Genomic DNA, 21,754 nt, shown 5'->3' with positions numbered 1-21,754 from the left:
AGAAAATGGCAACAAATATTACTCCAGTGCAATCGGCTCATATACTGCTCCAACTCACCAACTAAGTGATCAGTCACCCTACGAACGAACTGAGTAATCGACGAAATAAATAATGCCATGGAGTACAGTCCTTTTTAACAAGCTGACAGTCGCTGAGCTAGCCAACAATTCCCCATCTTTTACGCAATCCAAAGTTTTATTGCCGTGTACGGAAGAGCCCTCCAACAGACTCAGTAATGAACCAGATACGTAAATCGCATTCTCCTTGTTTTCGCCTCCCTAAGAAAAGGCTTACAATTATGAAGATAATCCCATTAATCTGTTACACTCAATAGAGTACTTCGAATTTAAAGACGGCCCGAGATATGTAGCCAGAAATAGACGTCCGTGTGCCGGACGCGGTAAATGGGGTAGGTTGACAATGAAAGAAGGATGAGATGATGAAAGTGAGAACACGTCTCGTGCGAAATGTAAAGAATAGAGAGAGGAAGCCGAACATGCAGCAACACAGAATTCAATTCACGTTTTCCAAGAGGAAAAATTAAATTATATTTTTCCCCGAAGGACGAGAGACGGCATTATTACTGAAGCAGTCAGGACGAGACCTGAGTCGGCTTCTCGGTACGTCATAGTCTATCTTGTCCACTACAAGCACCCCCCCCCCCCCCTGCCCGTCCAGGAAAAAGGCTTCATCCAAACCCCTGCTAGTCCATTCCCATTCACTGTGCTTCCAGATCAGAAATTATCATAACCGATAGTTCCATATTCTCATCACTCTGCATACCATATGAAAATAAAATAAAATGTCGTTTATGCCTTCAATTTCCAAGCCTCTAAGTGATTTTTATGTCACATGAAGCGTTATAAATATTAAAGTGTTACTGTAATTTATATAACTCAATGAAACAAAAACATTATTGAGAAGCTGATAATAATTCAACAGAAATAAGCCGCTTTAATTGCTACACGAAGATTTTTTAACTGTTGCTCAACGCTGGACCCTGTTCAGAGGCAGATGAATCCAATCGACATCTTTCACAAATCATTTTCTGAAAAATCTTCCTAGTTTCACCTAGAAGTCAAAATTAACCATCAGTCATTCAACCCAAAATTTTAGTACGTATTTCTCATTAATTCCTTGTGTAATTATTCCCAGCCCATTTCACCCTGTTTGGTTTGATGACCATGACAGTACAATATTTGGTGAAGAGTAGAAATTACGAAATTACGAAACTCCTCATTATGCGCTGTTCTTTGTTCTCTTATTACTTTCTCTCTCTTTAGTCCTAATATCCAGGGGCAGCATCATCTTCTTAACCACCATCAATCAATCTATAGACCCGTGCAAAGACTACATCTTTGTTTTTGCGAAACAGTACCGAGCGAGACTCCTTACTGATCCCCTTAAATACCCTATAACCACATATAAGCATTCTGCAGCACATTCCAGTCCACTCGAAGCAGCGAAACTCTCGAGAGAACAAACAAAAAACATGCGACAAGCTAAAATTCTGTACGTTGCTATAGCAGAACCATACCAACAATGACACAATGAGTAACGTTGCACCGAGGGAGGTCTCTGCGTAGTTTTTAGGGTCGAGAAGGGGCAAGGTTGAGCCCTCAGGTCAACCTCCTCCCCCATCCCTGTCTAGGAGTCGTGTAGGGAGTCGCTTGAACAACAAAAAAGTAACATTCAGCAGTGCAATGTGATGGTGACCGTCATAATATGAGACCTGGACATACGTAGGCTAACTATCAGTCTCCAGAGTAGGGTATAAGTCGGTTTTAATGGATTATAGCTAGAGCAGGAGTTGGCTAACTATAACCAGCAAAATAAATCAAATCGAACCCACGGTGACGTCATGATAGTACTTCTATTAACTTTTTCTTTCTCTCACATAGTGGGGGAAAGTATACTACATTTATTATCAACTCAATAAGAAACGTAAACTAAAATGAAAGTTGTAACTCTTCTACACGTTGGCCTATTTAAGATTTCCATTGCCATATCCTAACTGCAATCAGCTGCCAACGTTACTAATGAAATCTATAATTTCGTAACTTCAAATTAAAACAATTTCTTCTTTATCTCTAATAATTCTGAATGTCTCATTCGCCTTCCTGTCGTTGATTTAATTACCCTATTAAAATTAGATGGTGGGTACAAATTACATGAGGGTTGTCTCTGTACAGTTTTCTCCATTTCTCTGGTACTAAATCTTTCTAAAATTTTAATATTCATTTCCATAACGTGGTAGCAAAAATATTACACATCCCTAGGCCTATAAAAGTGAACTTACCTCGGACAATAACAATAAAAGTATACGAGTTAAGAAAATCCACGTTAATAATATTCTCCAAGCAATGGCGCCATCTCTAAGTACTTACATGAAACACCAATGTTTTTAATGGGTGACGCCATACCATCAGTAACTAAAATGTTCAAAATACCAGCAACTAAAAAATTATTAACGATTCAAAGAGTTTAACTCAGAGTTTATGAATATTCTCCTATCTCGCAAATTAACAGTTTCTACTTATCTTTCTCTACAATATTTATCCACTTTTTATGTTTTCTTCCCATAGTTCTTTGCAAATTTTCGTACTGAGGGAGTTTTCTTGACAGGAGAGAAGATGAAAATAGTATTGGAAGCGGGGTTGTGAGGGGGGGGGGGGAGTGGGTGGAGAAAGAAAGACGTCGCTATTCTGTGGATTAGAGTTCTCCTCACAGCGTCCATCTAGCACTGAACTATAATATAGCCCCATCTCTGCAGCTCTGCGTTTTTCTCACTCTGGCCCTAGAGCCTCTCGGCTGGAATGCCAACGCTCCATATCCTGGATGACGAAGAGAACTAACATGTAGGACGGGGGCGAGGAGACTGATATTTCAAAAATCGAATATTGATCAGCACGCGCCCCCAGCACTGACGCCTCCGGACTTTCCTTTACGTTAGACCGGGGAAAAGGACGATTGGATTTTAGAGCGATGGAGAGTGGATGTGGGGGAGGTTTGAGATCACAGGAACAGGGAAAGATGAGTACAGGCTCACGAGCGATGCACACCACTGCCCAATCCCAATTAACCAATCAAAATTACGTCTTCAGATGTCGTCGCCTCTGTTCAAGTAGTTAATTTCCATGGTAACGTTAAAAGCCATGGAGATGCAAAACGGAAATGAAGTCTCCTGTACTTATCATCATAAACATTTAAACTAGAAGCGAGAAATCCTATCTGATGTGCGAGTTATTAAGTATATTCTAAGGTTGACGTTGTGTTTACTACAATTCTACGTTTTAGTTCGTACTGTGCCAAAAGCTGGCTTATTCCAACTATGAAAGAATATGATTGAATATGCTTCAAAGCAAAGTGCTAGGGGAAACATGTGGATCTACGACGGATAAAGCATGAATATATGGAGAAAAACACACACTGAGAACATCGTGTAATACTGTATTCACCTCAGTATCGTTAGGTTAATTCTCATTATGAACTAGTTGTTTGTAGTTTATGCAAAAAACACTTGGCAAATGGAATAAATGGGATGCAACCTCAGACTCGAAAGTTAGAAAGCTGAAACTGCCTAGCGTGATGAAAGGCAGTGAAAAATGTCCATTCGGTTCCTTGTATTGAACATATTTCCTATGCGTTAGGCAGTCCGGGAAGACAGGAAGATCCTATATGTGATTCTGTATGTGTGTGTGTGAGAGAGAGAGAGGGGGTGAAACAGTGAACAAGAGAAACACAGTGCTCGGAAATGCTTGATGCATCCCATATAGATATTGTCCCACTACACTCATCGAAACTCTTCCGACCCTTTGATGCAGAGGTCATCCTTAGCAATCAGACTATGGAAAAATAAGCCTGTTCTTTTTTATAAAAATTAATGCATGTATTCATCGGTTACGTTCTCAGGTAAAATTACGACTAATCAACTATTAATTGCAAAGATATGCTTCAGAATATATTCAATTCATAGACCTCAATAAGGAGGATTCAAAACTTCTAACGTACGAAGGAATCTTAGAGATTTTCGTGGTTCGTAAAACTAATATAGATTAGGTTTAACTAATTCCGTGGGCAGCGTCGTTCGTGAGGAGCTAATAGTTGTCCACGAAATTACCAGCATTTCACTGGAAACCAGAGGCTCATTGCCGTTTACACAAGTTTCCGCCACCTGTCTCTATTCGAAATCAGATAAATCTAGTTCAAGCCACCCCATCCTGTTTTAGCTGCATTTTAATATTATTTTCCCATGTACGTCTACCAAATATTTTACACAATTCTCATCTGCCCCGTGTGAACTTCATGCCCCGCCCAACAGTAATTCTTGATCTGATTACAGACTTCAGACTTACTATTCATATTTGGAGAAGGTGAAACTTAAGAGGCTCATCACTTCATTCTTGTTAAATAATATATTCTGAAGCTGTTGCCAACCTCCCTCAATACGTGTATTTCCCTTACGGGAGTCACCAAATCTCAGATATTGATACAATTAATTAATTATTTGGGATAAAATGAAGAAGGATTAGATGGGAGGGGCATGTAACCCAATAGACCTATACACGAGACATATGACAACTGGAAAATCCAAACCTAACAGTATATGGTAGACTAATATTAAATGGATCTTACATAAACAGAATATGGGCTAGATTCAATTAAATCAAGACAGGGTCTAGCAGTGAGCTACTGAGTTTCATAAAAGGAATTTTTGACCTCCTGCCTGGCTGTTAGATTCTCAACACTCTAATCCATGGACTCAGATATCTATTAGGCCTATACCAACTGTTACTGCATTACCTAAAAAATGTAAGGTTTAATCTATGGCGGAATCTTCTGACTTTCACGTCCCGTCGTTTCGATGATAACTTACAAGAAACTGTTACAAAATGTCTAATACCGAAGACACATAATAGGACATTTTCATTAGTTATCCCTTTTATATTTCTTTCGTCTCCGTTTTGCCAATGAACTCGCCAAAAGTCTCGGCGGTCACGTGGTAACAATTTAGCACGCTGCCCCATCGGCCGACATGTGACAACTGACTCTTTCGGATCAAATTTCTCACGATTTGTGCAAGATCGAACGTCGTCTTTGAGTTGTCAGCATTCTTACTCCGTATTCAGAATATTTCGGGTTCTATTCCCGTCCCAGATGCCGGAAAAAAACTACTGATGATTATTGTACTTTTCGTCAATAGGCTAACTCTTATCAAATACTAGGAGAGAACTTTGAATAGACCACGATCGCTTTCTTTCACAACGTTGCCTACCCATTATTTTATTCTTGAGTGTCGTAAGAAACCAATGGCTATTTTTATAAACTTTCTATACTAATTATTATTATTAATTCAGATATTACTACTTAGGCCATGTGACTCGTTCGGGCCAGAATTAACATTGTAACAACAGACTACTGGTACTCAGTATTCTATACATGTTAAATCGGCCAGTCCCAAAGCTTCTATTTACAAAACACAATACAGTAAAATACAGAAAGAAAAGGCTGACATACACTGTGAAATGACCGAGATTTTCCGGATTGCTCTATTATAGTGCTGGTGTGGTAAAATGCCACGCGAATCCGATTGCCTTGCCCTGCTACGTTTTAGGCCTGCCATCAGCATTATCATCATCATCATCTTAAAAATCAATTCTACTAAAGCAAATCAAAAAATATAGTTTAAATCATACGAAGAGTAATAGTCATAATCGGTATTATTATTTTGAAAATCTATCAGTACATCGCGCTTTTGAAAGTGTTTGTAAAAGCCTGTTGTAGGCTACTGTACCATATTTTTACTGAAAATGCTTGTCACAGAAGATAAAATATCTGACAAACAAACGCAGAAAGCTTCCGTAGATGTAAATTGCATCTGTTGTCCCATAAATTAAACCCTTTCGACTATCATCCGGTAATGTGTCTCAGGCTTCAAAGGAGCTAAACACGTTTACGAGCAGACGCCTCCCAGCTGTAGACTTAGGGTCTATTATAATGAGTTAATCGAGTTTAACCAAAAAATTTGAAATTCAATAATCTTTGTAGTGAATCGGGGTGGCGGCAATAATGGTCGTGCATGAGAGTCGACAGCAATTCCGGGACAAATTACTCATTTGCATATCCACACTGGACTCAAAGCCTTACATCAGTCCTACATCTGAGAGATCCTTCCTTAGGAATGAACTAGATCTGATCACGTGATGACAATTACAAGAAGTGAAACTTAGTGTCATGCAACTAGCTAATTAAATAACTCAATTACTTCCTTGAGGCTCTGATGGATGAGTGGGTACAATATAGAGATTGATCTAAAAAAAAAAAAACTTTTTGGTTAGCCACGAAATTCCATACCCTGGGTCAGATTAATCCAATTCACATATGCATTCCCACGAGTTCTTAAAACACTGATAACAAAAAAATATATAAAAGTAAAACGTTTTAATGCATTTTGTTAAATATATACCATACTTACAGATTCTGAAAATAAATGCTGTGCGTTTTAATGAATTTGAATGTTATGCTGTACAGAGATTCCTCTTACTACGGAACGGATTTTAATTTTTTTTATAAAGTTTGCTTTCAGCTTACTATAAAGTAGATCTACAGCTTACATTAGGTAGGCATACACTATATAAAATTCGTAAGACAGTTTCGGTGTTAAACCCAAATAATATAATCTATTAAAATTTGTTTAGTAACATCACAGATAAAACAAACAGACGGAAATACGCACGTAAGTCACTCTTGGTGAAACAAGGGAGAAAATCCGTCAAGCTGCGAGAGGTGGGTGTCCAGCTGGGCCTAACAATAATCTGCCCGCAGATGACATCCGTCAATGTCCGAAACAAACACACCCACCAGAATGAGAGCTTGTTTGTCATACTATCAGTATAAACCTTTATTTGCACACCAGTTTAATACAAGCGACGCCTCTCTCACTATCTTGACTGTTGGTCATTTTCATTATTGTGTTTAGTAACGAAGACAAATTACTTTGTCCACATATACATTGAGAATATACACGAGAAAAGCCTATGAACAAATCAACATTGTAAGACTAATTCGGTATAACTAATGACAATCAGGATTATGAAATAACAGTACTTGTGTTATCTGGATAAATCAGAATTAATCTCAAATGTAATGTAACACGATGAGAAATGACGTGAGCCTATATCACTGCGAAGTCATGTTTACATTGCTTGAGCTATCTGTGCTGTTATTTTGCTTTTTAACCTCCTCCTTGTGCAATAATTAACCTTCTGTGTTACTGAGAAAAGACAGGATGAGTTCATGTGGACATTATGGATGCTTTTCTTGAATTACTGGCGAGAATTGCAAGTGCAAAACACGAATACAGAAGCATTTTTCGATCACGACTACAATGACTGTAACTATTACTACAACAACAACAACAACAATAATAATAATTCAATTCAATTATTTTTATTAGAGTGCTGCATCAACAGCCAGAAGGCCAATTACAGATACAACACAAAAAATAAAGTAAATACAATAACCATATAATAATAATAAAGTTCCTAGTAAACAGACAGGTTAATAATTGAAACAAAGCAAAAATTAACATGATTGTTTACAAATGAAGCAATACCATCTACTTTCGGATATATCTAAGGACCAGGGAACTGCAGAAGACCGTCATTTTGGGATCTTCAAACATAATCCAAAAGACGCTTTCATAAAATAAAATTATATAATACATGTGGCAGTTGCTAAAAACAATATGTATCCCGGAAATAGCTGCTGCCCTATGCACCTTAGGGACAAGGTCTGTCTCGGGTACATGGGAGTAAACACCCCATAAAGTGGTGAATAGACGGGATAATAATAATTAAATTCAATTCAATTAATAATAATAATAATAATAATAATAATAATAATAATCATAATTAGATATACATTTTATACCTTCCAAAAATCTTTTAGAAGAATAGTCTTTAAAAAACTGATTTCTTATAAAAGAAACCAAAACTCAATTCGTTCCACGACGTCTAATCGCAAAGTCTGTGAAAATCTGAAATACGAGTACAGACAAATGATCCCCTCTCCATTACGAGTTCGCTTTACACAGTTTGTAAGTCGAAATGTAACACACACTGTTTGAGTTTTAAAAGTTTTAAAGAAACTGTAGTGGCTACTTGTTGTCATGTTCCAGTGTTAAGGGAATGGGTCATGTTGTCGGTCTCTCTCACCAATTAGTGTGAAAAAAAAACAACGCCCTCTTACGTAAGACTCTCCACTCGTTTTAAAAAAAATCAATATTCCTATAGCTAAGTGCCTACATTTAGTGCTACAAACGACCACCAGGTATAAAATGCTGCTGTCATTTAAAACATTGACCGGCGAAGGGCCTCTTGCCAGGTTCTGCTTCACAGTTTTGAGATGGGCGTTCCCTGCAGTGAGGTGAGGCACTGATTCTCGTCCAAGAACTCAGTTTACCGACATCATCATATATATATTACAAGAATCTGTTTTCTGGTTTGAAGAAAAAAATAATGAACTGTATAAGTAGTTGGAAGGTGGAAGAAAGTTTAAATGTTACAATTTTTAAGAAGAACATGGCACGCGTGTGAAATGAGCCACGTGCTTTGGGAACTGCGCCCATTAAAGAATTTCTGCCTGTTCTTCTCACTGTCTCGATTTAAACTGGATTTCAGACTTGACTTTTGTGTCATATGCTGCAAATTTAACCAGTCGAGATAAAGAAAGACGCAGCTGAAGCTCAAATCTCACACCGTTCATTAAAATGTATAACACACATATGGTAAAAGTTGACAGGATTTTGGTTCCTAAACTTTTAAAAAAATATTCGAATAATTGATGAGTCACATACTTCAATAAAATCATGGAAAGTGATGATCGCAACTCTCTCCATGGTACACTAACCTGATAATCACGAAGTTGGTCAAGTTTCTAGCCCTTTATAAAATCATTACATTCATTACCGTGTTCATAACATGGGTTATTATTACGACCTACAACATTTATTTGAAAGATTTACGCTTTTCTGTTAGTAGGTCGTCCGCCATATACCTCTGTACTCATTTAATTTAATATCGTATGACATATAGTGGATATTAAAAATCCACTTGAAATAATACAGATCTGAATCATAATAGCTATCTCTACTTGCAGACACTTCGTATTACCTATAGACTATGTTACGGAACTTAAAAGTGCTGCAAAATACTCTATTAAAACCTACTACTCTTACCCCCTACCTTGGACAAACAATTTTTATTTGTTATAATATTACGTTTTATTTGAACCAAGTGCACATTCATGGTAACACAGTTGGGAGTAGTGTCTGTCTACATAATTTATCTTCAAAATTATCAAAGGCTACTTCAAAGTATTTCAGCCATGTTTTGTTTCGGTTCGAATCTATCAAACATAAATATTAATTTACACTGAGCTCAAATCGAACTTCGTCGATTTATTAAAGATACGACTCATATTACAAAAACAGATAAACAAATGGAATTGTCACAGCGCATAATAAACCATCACACCATGAAGACGAATGGGATCTTGCAAGGATGTGTCCCTGTATTTTTACGTCGCCATTAGGTAGAGGTGAGTGGTCAGTTTTACGCTCGGGTTGTTTTCCTTAAGTGAAATCTCTCGTAATAAACACTGGATAAGAAAATTCCTTGTCCTTGCCAGTTATCGAACTCTGGTCGACAAACGCAAAGCCAGGCCTATTACCTAATACACATATAGGCCTAACATTTATATGTAAAACACAAAAACTGAAACTGAAATTGTGTACGTTTAACGAAATACAAGTCATAATAAGTTACATCAGCATATAGTGTGCTTAAAATATGATTTACTTTATAACGATGGGACTGAATAAAACAATAAGAGATTTGTTCTGTTTCAAATGACTACCAACGCCATTGACATGCATATTCGCAAAGCATATTTTGGAAAACGTGAAAGTCTGAGATAGTTTTTAAAGCCTGAATATCCTTTACTAACACTAACAGACCAGACAAAAATTCGTTGTAACAAAACAGAAGTACAAAATTATTTCTGTTGGTAGTAAAACTTCTAATTTGAAAGCGTGTTTAAATTCTTCTTCCATGCATAACTAAACATTGGACCTCTGTCCTTGTCCAGCACTCTAGTGTCATCAAGAGAACGTGATTCTCTTCCCATGTCAATAATACAGTACGAACTTGTTTCGTGAAAAAAATCCTAACTCTTTAGTGCATTTAGCCATCTAGCTCAGCACACCAAAGAGCGAAATAAAACTGTTAAACAAGGGTAAAGTTGAAGGAAACTAATGTAAATTGCAGTTCATTTCTTTAGCCTTCAAATTTGTATGATGTTTAAAAAGTAATAAGCCAGATGCGTCACGCGACTGTTTTTCAAACAAGTATATGTGCCGGCCTATCAATAATGTACTCATCGTTTCTGCCATTCGTTTAAGTTAAGATAACCTACTTTACGCCACTTGAATCCATATCTAAGTTAAGCACATTCATGAGACACAACTCTTTCTATATGAACCTTAAAATGAACGAATAAAATAAAAAAAATAACTTTCTTAATGAACAACACAGAGCTGTATGGGAAGAAATGACGAGATTCAACGTTAAAACCTGCCGATTAGTAGCGAAAAATTTGATTCTGGTTGTCTACGTCGTGTTAAGACACCATTCTTACTATATATTATGTGCTCTAATGAAAGCATCAGCTCCTTAACGAGTTCTTATGTACAAAAATAATGAAATTCATTATTTTTAACTTGTATCAAATATCTTCAACAAAACCTTAGTTAGTGCTTGTAATCAAGTGTAGGGAAAATTATATCCTTTTACATTAAACTTATATATGCAGATTTGTACACTTAATAAAGTAAATATTATTATTGAAACTTAACCTTCTAATTGACACGTGAAATTTAGTCGCCTACACTACATGCAATAAAAACTGAATTATTGAAATTAAGATAGAAACATAATATTAAAGGATACAGAGTGGAAGGGAGTGAAATTATTCGTAAGGCTTGAAGTTAGGAGCTACCGGTGTGTTCTAGTTAACACGGTAAAGAATCTTCGAGGTCTATAAAAGGCGAGGAATTGTTTAATTACTTCAGCGACTATGAGCTTTATGAGATGAACGCTGCTCTATATAGTCAGACAGAATTAAATTCGGATTATTAAAATGAAATAATGCGATATCGCATAACCTTTCTATAAATGACCGTCACGGCGCTAGTACTGTAAATTCCAAATGCATTGCTTAATATATTACGCCGCCTGGTAGTTAAAATTTATATTGGGTAACTTTCGTGATAAACGACGCATGAATTCAATAGCAGATCGATAAATTCTGCTTTTTCTTCCGAGTGTAGACCACCTAACCTAATTTGCTACATTTGGATCGGTAGAGACTGCCGTTGTTAAGATAATCTTATTCAGCCACCTTACAGTTTTATTTAATGAATAAGATGATTTGCTGCTTTGTGTACCCTGATATTCAGCGTTTGGAAAAGTACTCAGGATTATAACGTTTCCGAACTAAGTAGTAAGAAGCAGTTCCACAATTTATTCATCTAATTTCATAACGAAAATATTTTTCTGTTAATTAAGTTACCAGATACATTTTGAAACTGTGTGAAACAAGCTTATTTGCAGCTGAAGGAATTCACGTAAATCATAAATCCCCTTCGATTCTCTGTTTTTACACGCAAAACCTATTTAAGCCATCTGCATATGATGGTCCCGTTTTGTCACCGCCATTTATTCACATGGTTCTGTCCTCTATCCATAGGACGAGTCTATGGTTATTTTTGATAGACGAACTTGTGTACGAACTCGTGGAAATGACAATAATCCTACATTATACAGAAACATATGGGCTATACAAGGGAGTGGGTCTATGGAGAAGGCTTATATGGTATTAGCACATGTGGCACGCTAAAAAAATCGCCCCACGCTCCCACACTGACTGAAGGGCCGCTTGTTTTATGGGCCTGAAAACAGGACTACGCTACCACACATCATCACTATCGTATTATGTGGGGCTGTAATTACGATACTGTAACACAAATGTCACTCTCTACACAGCACGTTGCATATGAGACACTGGTACCAGAATATATATAAACATTTTGTTCATAATTCCTCACAATCATTAAAATTAACTAGGCAGAGTGGGCTTGATTACCACTCATAAATCATCTCTGTGTATGACGATATTCGCGAAGGTACATGGCTCAAATATCTTACTAACGTAACTTAAGTAAACGATGGTATCTATAAAACTTTAATTACTACGGCTATACATATTTTCAGACAAAATTTGAGTGAGAAATAGCATGTAAACATGCCGGACAACCTGACCTGGAATTAAACCCGCGTCTCTTCGAATACAAGCCCCAAAATTACCAACATTAGCGGATGGTGAATGGTGACATGAGATAACTCCATGTTACAACACAGAAATAATCTATGAACACTACATAAATCAGATAAAAGAGGTCTTAAAAGCAACTGTAAAATTAAAAATAAGGAAGATTGATTTTTGAACGGACGGTCGTTTCGAGTATAAGCCTACGTCCACATCTGTCATTGATTTTCACAGAGTAAGTGTCTCTCGCTTATTTCGTTTTTATATAATCTTTTCTATTCTCTCTATCTCCCTCTTTCTTCTTTATTCACCCATCCCTTTTGCTTTAGCACTACTACAGCTCTCCCTTGTCCACGGCCGCGCCTTTGCAGAGTGTAATTTTAAAGCGATGTGTTGGGTTGAGGGGTGAGCTAGCCATGATGCGGAAGGAAGCTCGGGCTATCGGTTGGGCTACTGCATGCCTGGAGGGTGTAAATTGAAACGAGATTTTCGACAGAGGGACAAAAAAAAATACCATACACAAAATAAAGAAGCACGAAAAATATTAAAGCAGAAAAAAACTTGAACACAATAAATGTGAAAGCAGAATATGAAAAAAGAGAGGGTTTTGTTATAGAATCTATGGAGCCTGATTAAAGTATCGAAAATCACAAAGAAATGGTTCCAGATTTCTAACGCAACAAAGCTGGAATCCTTCTTCACCCAAACAAAACATTCAATTGGAATTTCATACTAATTTAAACAGGCTACCAAGCCTACTTTTAGGCTACGGGCAAATTAAAACAACTTAAGTGTATTTGAACAACAACCGATTAAATGTTTTTTTTCCGTTTGGATAATATAAACGGTTATCATGAATCGTTACGCATTTACGTTTATTAGTTTAACGACTTCTTATCAACTGTGTATATTGCAGAGTGTCAAGCGGCAGAATGACGAATTGGAAAAGATGTAAAAGGAAGTGGTTGTGGCCTGTGTTAAGCGAAGCATATTCCCGTAGTTAACTATCAGGTGGGGCCGGGAGTTACTCATCCTCAGGTCTTCTTTAATGAATCACTAAAGTCTGTCCATGAAACCACCGTGATCACGAAATTTCCCAATATACAACTTCCTTATCCTAAACGATGTCGCCTTCACATCTTATTTTTCTAAAATTCATTTAACAATCTCCTCTCTTCTGTGCATGTGGCTCCAAATTATTTCCAGTCCTGATGTTTTCCAACACAGTTTGCAGGCTATGTGCACTTGTTCCTCCCCACTTTCGCTAATTAATTTAATTTCTCCAATAATAAGGGCAGTACGTAAATATGACATCTAGTATTTCATCTACCGGTTCGCAATTTTATCAAGTTCTTGCTTGTCTCACCAGCTTCAGATCCTTGTTTCAAAACACAGCATTATGCTCAGCTCTGAGCGAGTATCCTACGAAGCAAAAAGTACAGTTTATGTATTTTAATCTTTAGGTTCTGTATGTAGCCAAATCCTGCACAGAAAAGTAAAATATTCTGCGCTGAATGGTTGTAAAAATGTCCAGAATTTAATACTAGACCAATTATAAATATAAAAAATTAATTACAAAAATAAAAACTTCCTTATCTTTACAAATCACCTAATACTGTTACGATGTCAGAGACAAGGAATGCAAATAGAATTTTGTTCTGAAATCTCTTCAAAACCGTCTCATTGCAATACGAAGAAGCAGAAAAGATGACGACATTAAGAAGGTCCTTAGGAACATGGGCTGTGAGGATAAGACATGTTTGGAACTAGTCCAATGGCGGCCTTATTATAAGTGCTGCAGACATTTCGAGTTCTGGAATCACAGTGTCAGTTAGGATCATTTACTCTTATTACAGACGCTTAAAATATCATTCACAATAATTCATTTCAAACTTCACAGGTTTCATTTCCAATTTTATATATTACAGCGACGAAATTTAATTTCTGTGTACGATTTCTTCATTATTAATACATATTTTCATCTTGACTATCGCAGGAACAGGTCGGTTAAGCCACCGCGCCTGAGCGAGCGCCAGGAACTGCTGCTCATGCGTCCTAGGCGGTCCAGCTAGGGTTGGTCTACGTGGGTCGATAGCACAGCATCAGGGCGAGGGCCTCAGGGCTTATGACAAACCGACAGAGTAAGACAGCGCTACATTCCATAGCCTACACTATCACCAAAGACAGGGGCCAGATAGGCCACAACCCCACTGGAGAAAATATGCCAAGCAGCATTCTTGTAATCAACGGGCAATTCTGAACCAACGCCGTTGCTGGTAAAATTGGATAAATGCCCGTTTTCGTCTGTAGAAATGACACTATCTGGAAAGCTGAGGACAAATGATGGATGCTGTTTAGTTTATGTACCGACAGATGAGAAAAAGTGACTACACTTATTACTGGGCTGAGATTTCAGTAGTCTGCTTAGTTCTTTAGGGCTTGCACTACGATGAACTGCATAAAAGGGAAATGCAATCAATATTGCTACAAAAAAAAAAACAGATTACGGTCGCGATATGTCCGACTGCCAAGGAGCGTCTTGTTAATGAACGACAATTACGCCGACGCCAAAAGCACACAGAGACTTTATACTTGAAGATTTCTGTCTTCTGGGTTGTTGCGCTGGTAGATGTTTACCAATGTTTCAGAGGTCATACTGCCTCCGTCATCAGGGCGATAAATTCATCGACCAGACTACACAGCGCAACACCCCAGGAGACAGAAATCTTCATACTCATCGCCCTGATGACGGAGTCAGTATGACCTCTAAAACGTCGGTAAACATCGACCAGACTACACAGCGTAACAACCCAGAAGACAGAAATCTTCATACTCATCGCCCTGATGACGGAGTCAGTATGACCTCTGAAACGTCGGTAAACATCGACCAGACTACACAGCGCAACAACCCAGAAGACAGAAATCTTCATACTCACCGCTGTGAAAACCTCAAATCTTACTATTTTATACATGTTCGTGTCGCCTACTTAAAAGTTAGTGTAGGCTCACATTTCATCGAAGTTGTTATAAATACAATTACTCTCAATATAGAGGCAACACTTTTCTCCGAAACGTTGGCACGTAGACCTACCTACAGGTCTACGAGGTGTCACAACACAGACGACCACTCTCGACGTCTCAGATCGACCTATATTTATAAACGGCTGCATTTTTTATATTCCTTTTATAAACGTCTATTGCCGTTGTAGTGGTTTTTGTACACTAATACAGGAGAGATGAAATCAAATAACGTAAACTTTTACTATTGACTATGTTACAACGAAGTGGCTGTGATAAAAGTGTTCTTGCTTCTTGGAGTTCACGGGCTCGTTTGAAGGGAAATTTTGAAAATCACACCTAATCTGTTGACGAGGTTCGTGTGGATTAAGAGATAAACACGAAGTGTCAGAAGTAGGCAAATCACTATAACTCACAAGCAAATATGCATGAACGGTTGGCAACTTAAGTTTCTTGACGATTCTGTGTCAAGTGTTACGATGCACAGGCTTACTGCAGACTTCTTAGTTCTTAGTCCCTGAAGTCCTGGGGTGAGTGGACGGTGAACGGAAGAAGAAAGTAAGGTTAAAACGGATAAAATTTAGAATTTAAGTTCTGGCGACCCTTCCTTTTTTCTTTCTTTATACCACTTTTTTTATTTGGTTCCACATTTTCTTCCTTTCATTTAGCCTATGTTATTTTATTCCAAAATTCAATCTTTTGAAAAATTAGTCTTTTGATCTTCTCTTTCTAAATTTGTTAATCGCTTTTCCTTTCATTTGTTTCTAACTTTATTTATTTGATTCCTTAATTTCTTCAACTTACATTTGCTCTGTAATCTGTTTATATATTTCTTTCCTGTCTGTGGCCTATTTCTAATTTCCTTTCTTTTATGCCTCTTTACTTTTACATCCGCGTTGTATTTTTCCTTCTTTTCTCGTTACAGCGTAGAGCCCGTTCATCAAAGGGAGGGGTCACACACGTACAGTACGAAAACATAATTTCATCAACGCTGAATGAAGATAGAGACATAGGAACGAATGGGAGGAGAGGGATAGAGCAAAGACAGAAAGAGGAGAGGAGAAAAAGAAGAAAGCCGAAAGGGACGGCACGGGATTGGCCAGCTACTTGCGTCTTCTCTTACGCTGGCGCTAACGAGGCGGCAATTGGGCCAGAAAGGGGTTCAGGAGAGGGCGCCATCACTTGCTTTGTTCTAATTACACCAGCAGATAAACCGGACGAGCTGATTGGTTGCTTTTTGCTGCTCATCGCCCGCGCGAGAGAGCGAGACCGCGCTATTGCGCCGTGCCGAGCTGCAACCAGAAGGACAGAAAGCCCTAGGGGGCAGGCGCGTATTGATGTCATGTCATCAGCAGCGCACTAATTACTGGACAGATACTGCTCTGCTATTTGCCAATGATACGGCGCTGTCTGCTGGGAGGACATCCAACCACGTCACACCACAGTAATTAGCGCTTTATTTTGCTGCCCCAGCATCAAGTTTAACCTGGCGCAATTAAGTTTCTAAACTCTGTAACGATGTCCATAGCTCGAGGCCTGAAGCAGTAGGGATATCGAAACGAACTGGGGTTAGTGATGTCGTAAATTGCAAAAAAAGGTCAGCTGTTCGGATCTGCACGCCGCAGGCCTGTCTTGATTCATAACGTAACCTGAATTGTTGCTTCGTTGTATTAAACGATATGATGATCTCTTTTTAGTCATACTACACCACTATATTAAACCTAACACAGTTTTTCATGAGGAGTGCAGCAACATATTGGTATGTAAAAATATAGATTAGATTTTAGATTATAAATGAAACCTCTGATTCAAGGCGGCCTGTTTGGACATGAAGGCGAGTAAAATTGTACAACATAAACTATGACGTATGGTATTCACTTCAGGGGTCCGCGGTCTGAGGCGTGGGCCTTGTGCCGCTTGGTCGCTGGGATCGTGGGTTCGAATCCCACTCAAGCCATGGAGTTTGTCCGCGATTTTCTGTGTTGTGCTGTCCTGTGTACACGTAGAGGCCTCGCGACGGGCCGATCCCTCGTCCAAGGAGTCCTACCAAATGTCTATAGATCAAGCCAACGAAAAGTTGGGACCAGCAGTGCTCAGGCACTTGAAGAACGGGTCGTTCCCAGTATCCCAGTATGGTATCCACTCCAGTGTCACAGAACTACACTGGAACATTAAATCTGGGTTAATTCCCAGGACAAAGCATTTAGACACAAGTAACAGAGCTGAAAACATTACAGTAGATTTGTGTAAACGCCTATATGTTGAATTACACGTGTCTTCTGACAACGGCGCATTCAGTGATCGTAACGAGTTAGTCCGAACGATAGAGATCCGGTAAATTCCTGCCCTTTTATGCACCTGTGATGACAAGTGTACTGGAGAAACGAATAAGCAAAAGCCCGGCCTGCGAACATTTAGGCGAAGATAATAAGACGTTCCATCATCTGCGCACTTCACCTAATAATGTTAAGCTAATTAAATTGAGGATATTGAGGCAGGGGATTTCAAGGTGCCTGAGAGAGAATTAATGCCGGAGGCAAAATTTTGGCTAGAAAACCTCAAGGGACAGACAACTTGGAAGATACGGAATTAGAAAGGAAAGGTGGTATAAAAATGCGGTGAGGGTAAAGACTGGATAAGTAAGCCTATAAATCCCGGATGTGAACGTCTGTGAACACGTGACTAAGATATCGGGATCAGTTAAACAGGAACTGTATTAACCAAGCGAGTGACGGTCATCTTGCATTGTACTAACTTTCGTGTGACAGTTACGAGATTATATACCCTGTTATTTTTGACAGCGTTTACGAATTTATTAAATATGCATGTACAAGCAAGAAGTGAGTTTTAATAAAGAAGTGTAAATAAAGTAAAGTAAAGTTTGTCCCGCTATACGCCATGTAGGCGCTTGGGGTGAGAGGAGGTATAGCTCCTCTCTTCCTTGACCTCGGCACTAGATGGGGGTGAGTGATCAGCATCACGCCCCGACCGGCTTTACCCCCGGGAAAGGACCTCGGTACTCATTGTAGAGGAGGCTGGGTGGGCCCCAGAGCCGGTCTGGACGCAGAGGCTAGAGGAAAAATCCTCTGCCCCGTCGGGGATCGAACCCCGGTCGTCCAGCCCGTAGCTAGTCACTATACTGACTGAACTATCCCGGCTCATAATAAAGAAGTGTGGTGGTATAAAACATGTTATTTAATTATTTCAGTAATTCTAAGATACACGTGGGAAAAGAACAATTGCCTTAGCTATTAGCTTACAGCTCTTACATCAGAGCAATTTCTTCTCCCAAATGGAGATATTTAACTTATTCTGTTAACAAATTTCAACCAAACTTAGAAATTATCTCCTCCACGTCGTGAATACAGGATGAGACCTAGCACAATTTTGGTTCAATCGTTTTAGTTTATTTTTGAGCCACACACTAACCTATTGATTTTGTAAGGTCATATCAGTACGAAGAAGGTTGCTGTACGGAAGCGAAGCTTGGATAATGAAGGAATGAAAAAGTACTCGTAGATTCCAAGCATGCGAAGATCGGCAGGGTGAAGAAGAACATACCAGGGAAGAAACGTTCACATTAGAGAGAAAGTGAAATTATTTTATGTAAATAAAAAAGAAGTCAGCTGAGCAATAAATAAGTTACATGGAGAATAGAAATAATACATTACTATCCCAAAAACCTGTTAAATCTAGATTCTTTCTTAAAACAAACTGCACTGAATTTTTTTTCTTACAAGCCTAAGTTACAAATATCGGTCAGGTTTAATTCGAATTGTTTTATCAAAGGTTAGAATTTTAATCTTTCTTTCAATGATAGTTTCATTATGAAGTAAATAAATGTTTTTTGTAAAGGTAGATTCAACTTGTATCGTGTTTCTAAATTAACCCTGATGCATGTACCACTTTGGGGAGTGTGGAAGGTTGACGGAGGCTGCGTCAGTTGACCATCTTCGACGCATGCGCCGTTCGACTTCTCTGTTGCTTCGTCGCACAGCAGAAATTTCAGATTATTTCCTGACAAGCTCTACTGACACGTCTTTCAGACAATTTACGAAAGTAAAAACCCAGTTCTTCAGCCTTCTTTAATGCGCCAATAGATTATTGTAATTGAGTCATCTACGGATTAATTAGTTATTATAAAAATGGTTGTGCCTATCACAATGGCCGCGTCATGATTGAGCCATATTCTAAATCTTAACCTAATATAACCTAACCTTACCTCTGACTCACGCACTCACCACCATACTAAACGGTCATTCATACGTAAATGTTATTATTTTTCAGAGTTTCTGGATACAGGAATAGTATCACAGATGGTCGTCCTTCTTTATGCCCTCTGTCGACCAAGCAGCTGTGTTTAAACACGTTAAAGGATTATCACTGCTCGAAAGACATTGACAGCAAAGGGATAAAAATCAGAAAAGGTCTACAAGGTTTACATCTGTCGTATTTTTTTACTGCCAACATTACTTTTAAGATAAAAATAAAATTGGTTTATAATTTTTAATCTTCCCTCTAATAATATTTTGTTATCGAAGAATGGACTGAGTAAAGCAAACTGGGGCCTTGATCCGAGGCTGCATCGACCAGAATCCACCCGTTAATCTGCAGTGTTCTCTGTGTAGCGATACTCATAAAACCGTGTGCTCCACGTTATATGCAGTGCAGACTATCGTACGTACCCCGTGTTGTCTAACTTAACTCATTACCACCAGAGCGAGTGAGAAAATGAGAAGACCCGAATTAAAATCCAAATGAGAGCAGAGCAGAGCCAGAACCACAACGCATCGCCGACAGAACTTTGTAATGAGCGTAGAATTTACGGAAATATCTCTCCACTGCGGTGGGTGTGCACGAGGGATTGTGGAACTTTACCCCTCCTCTGGATGAAGTGTTTCATCTACCCGACTACTGCAGAATATCGCGTGAACATTATTCTGCACTGCACAGTCGCAGGATTATTAGCAAAAACCTCGGGCCTATGACAGATAAAGTATTAAAGTACGGAGAAATTACATAAGAGGAGTTTCATAATTTGTACTCTTCTATTTGTATTTTTAAACCAAGAAGAACTGGATGGGCAGGACATATAACATGGGTTAACAGAAGAATTCAGGTACAATTTTAGTTTAAAAATATAGAGGAATGAGACAATTTGGTAAACTTGGCGTAAGCCTAAATGAAAAAAATATTATTTAAACGAATTTTGTTAAGATAGAATGTGTGTGGACTGTTTTACACTGGCTCAGATTAGGGCCCTGCCTTGATGTCTGAACAAATGCACCATTTTATAAACGCCCAAACTAACCCAATTTTATTTCTGTCTCATAATAATGATTTTGTCTTCCACGTCTCCCGTTAATTTCACCAAGACGCGGTATTTCTAGTCGATCCGGAGACTTAGGCACGCTCTCGTTTCTCTGATACTTAGAAGAAACGAACCACAGGTGCATAATAGTTATGCCTATTCTGCACTAATACAATTCTGCAGTATACACCTGTGCTGAACTTTGCGGATAATAGAGAAGTGAAAGAGTGAGAGAGATAGAGGATGCAATGGAGAGAAACTAATTAATATGCATGGAATCTCTTGCTCCTCCGCCCAGGTCGGTAATCCCGTAGTGGTCTATACTGTTCGTTACAAGACGGGCTGGATATGAGCCGTTACGTACATCAGTGGCTTATCTCACTGATATTTCGACACTTGAGAGTAACGTTGGTGAATAAAACACAAAAAAAGAGCTAAATTAAATTCCCCGGCAAGAATGAGAGGAAAATCTAAAATATTAACATACGCATAGTCATAAATATTATCCCATTAGGACCAGAATGCTACAACAGCAAATGATCACCAACAACCAAGCTATCAGACAGAACTTGATTATTATACAGATAGATTCTATAATACAATGTTTTACTGAATTTCATGAAAACAGCCAATTAATGATTATGATGCTCACGTTCTTTGAGAACAAAGTGATGGAGAGACTATTGGACCTAAACAGAATGAAGTAAGATTAAGCTCATACGTAACAAGGGGCTATCTAATCTTCACCTAGCATCATTAGTCCACGACGCAAGGTCCTTTATGACAAAACTGTTGGTAGAAGTGATCAATCATTATTATTACTACTACTACTACTACTACTACTACTAGTATATTTATAATTGAAAACATTAAAGTCCAACTCCATGAGGATTCGATCATATGATCACTTTTACACGGCTACAGCATGCAAAATGAGGGAATAAATTGCACTTATTGACAATCATTTAAATTAAATAAACGCTACAATATCAACATTAAATTTGTAGGACTACAGTCTGTGAAGTATAACAATAGGA

The 21,754-nt window shown here is 38.3% G+C and overlaps 1 protein-coding gene across 6 annotated transcripts in view; it reads right to left on the bottom strand.

Moving 5' to 3' along the window:
* LOC110829119 (uncharacterized) overlaps nucleotides 1-21,754 on the bottom strand; it is a 331,896-nt gene that overhangs the window by 100,333 nt on the left and 209,809 nt on the right. Inside the window, exon 8 of one of the 6 annotated variants that reach the window (XR_015536301.1) lies at nucleotides 16,249-17,569. The exons of the other annotated variants lie outside the window; for them this stretch is intronic. The gene's annotated coding sequence lies outside the window, so the exon portion shown is untranslated. Of the gene's footprint in view, nucleotides 1-16,248; nucleotides 17,570-21,754 lie in introns of those variants that run through there. 6 annotated transcript variants of the gene reach the window in all.

The sequence above is a fragment of the Zootermopsis nevadensis genome, unplaced genomic scaffold, assembly GCF_977971745.1.
Source record: "Zootermopsis nevadensis isolate Lab colony 2312 unplaced genomic scaffold, Znev_1.0 Znev_ptg000022l, whole genome shotgun sequence".
Taxonomy (NCBI): domain Eukaryota; kingdom Metazoa; phylum Arthropoda; class Insecta; order Blattodea; family Termopsidae; genus Zootermopsis; species Zootermopsis nevadensis.
Note: the sequence above shows the minus strand (reverse complement) of the source record. Positions and strands in the feature narration are given on the sequence as shown.